Source organism: Limulus polyphemus, unplaced genomic scaffold, assembly GCF_000517525.1.
Source record: "Limulus polyphemus unplaced genomic scaffold, Limulus_polyphemus-2.1.2 Scaffold2296, whole genome shotgun sequence".
In the NCBI taxonomy this organism is placed as follows: Eukaryota; Metazoa; Arthropoda; class Merostomata; order Xiphosura; family Limulidae; genus Limulus; species Limulus polyphemus.
The window spans coordinates 82,729-84,836 of record NW_013667906.1 but is presented as its reverse complement, the minus strand read 5'-3'; the positions used below and the strand labels follow the sequence as shown (position 1 = coordinate 84,836).

At 29.1% G+C, this 2,108-nt stretch overlaps 1 protein-coding gene across 2 annotated transcripts in view; it reads right to left on the bottom strand.

Annotated features, from left to right (window-relative positions):
- Positions 1 to 2,108, bottom strand: part of LOC111087559 (slit homolog 3 protein-like) — a 66,843-nt gene that overhangs the window by 60,897 nt on the left and 3,838 nt on the right. The window contains exon 2 of one of the 2 annotated variants that reach the window (XR_002612237.1): positions 455 to 914. The exons of the other annotated variant lie outside the window; for it this stretch is intronic. The gene's annotated coding sequence lies outside the window, so the exon portion shown is untranslated. Of the gene's footprint in view, positions 1 to 454; positions 915 to 2,108 lie in introns of those variants that run through there. 2 annotated transcript variants of the gene reach the window in all.

The following is a 2,108-nucleotide window of genomic DNA, read 5'->3' as shown; positions in this document are numbered from 1 at the left end:
ATTTATAGTTTTTGTTATTTTGGTATTCTGACTATTTATGGCTCTTATAATTCCTTTTTTGTTTCCCCCCCCCCAGTAGAACAGCGGTATTTCTACGGACTTACAATGCTAGAATCCGGGTTTCAATACCCGTGGTGGGCAGAGCACAAGTAGCCCATTGTGTTGCTTTGTGCTTTACTTCAAACAAACTAAAAAATACTAAACCTTTTTGTATTATTCGTTACTATCTACATGTATATATAATTATATGTTCATCTGCCTATCTGTCTCTCTCTAACAACTCGACATCATAAATACAATGAATAATAAGACATTGTTTTAATACTAACACAACTGTGATAGAGTGAATCACTTAGTTTAGCTCATCATAACCCAGTGGAATTCGTGTCTCTCCGACTCAGGAAATGTATTCTGCATCATACAGAAAACTATACGTTGCGTGATTGGTCAATAATTTTATTTATCGTCTATTTTACTGATTTTTAAAGAAAATATTTGCACAGCTGTACATTCTATTCAAAATTCACAAGGGTAGAAATTATTATACAATCAGTTCATGCAGATATTTTGACAGAATATCTTCAGAGCTCTGTACTATGGAAATTGAAAACTAGAATTACAGCTCTTTCAATCTTCGTGCAGAAAATGTATTGCATCATCAGTCACAGGTAGAAAATAAAACACATGTATTGCAGATTGGGGGTTCGGTTTGATATTTATGTCAAGCACTTATTTGACACGAGAATGTTACGTTTGACATTGTTTGATGAATGAAGTGAGGATAAATTTGAAATGAATTCACAAAGGTAACGTCTGCGGCTTCAAATCAGCAAAACGCTTTTGATTGGAAGTCTTACTATAACTGATACAAGTCAAACTGCTCCAGGCACTAGTGTCACGCTGCACTCATTGAACTGAAATAACATAATAAAAATTATTAATAATGTATTTTCTTCTTAGAAATATCTAGAAAAGTATAAGCTTCGTTTTGATTGGCAATTTGCAACTAACTAATTACTTTATCGCATCTTATCACACAGTTTGAATTGTATTGCTGTTTAATTAGAATTCGATCAGTCGGTGACGATATTTTCGGCCGCAATCCCAATAATACCTCAGCTTAGAATATATAGGTTAGCCCTAAATCCGCATACTAAGCGAACAAAGAAAAATATCGTTTAGAAATGTAGTATCAATTTTAAAAAAATCAAAAACCGTTTTAATCGTTATACTCGATAACATTTAATAACACTAAATATAAAGTGAAAGTGATTTACAAAATTTTATTAAAACGGCAATTGTTTGCTATTTGTATCAGAAAGGGGAAATTTTTTATACTTTCGAAATTAATAGTGCCTGATTTATTAATAACTCGAATGTGAATGTTTGATTAACGATCATTATATTTCATTCTAATTGCTGTGTATTCTTTGTATTGAAAACACTTTTTTATCAGGTGCATAAAGGTCTAGAAGATTTCGATAAACAATATGGTCAGTGTATATATGTATATATATATATATATATATACACAACACCGACTAACGTATAAATATTTATAGTTTTATTAGTTTTGTATTCTGACTATTAATCTATCTATCCATGCAATATTTATAGTTTTATTAGTTTTGTATTCTGGTTATTTATCTATCTATCCATGCAATATTTATAGTTTTATTAGTTTTGTATTCTGACTATTAATCTATCTATCCATGTAATATTTATAGTTTTATTAGTTTTGTATTCTGGTTATTTATATATCTACCCGTGCAATATTTATAGTTTTATTAGTTTTGTATTCTGACTATTTATCTATCTATCCATGCAATATTTATAGTTTTATTAGTTTTGTATTCTGACTATTTATCTATCTATCCATGCAATATTTATAGTTTTATTAGTTTTGTATTCTGACTATTTATCTATCTATCCATGCAATATTTATAGTTTTATTAGTTTTGTATTCTGACTATTTGTCTATCTATCCATGCAATATTTATAGTTTTGATTAGTTTTGTATTCTGACTATTTATCTATCTATCCATGCAATATCTATAGTTTTATTAGTTTTGTATTCTGACTATTTATCTATCTATCCATGCAATATC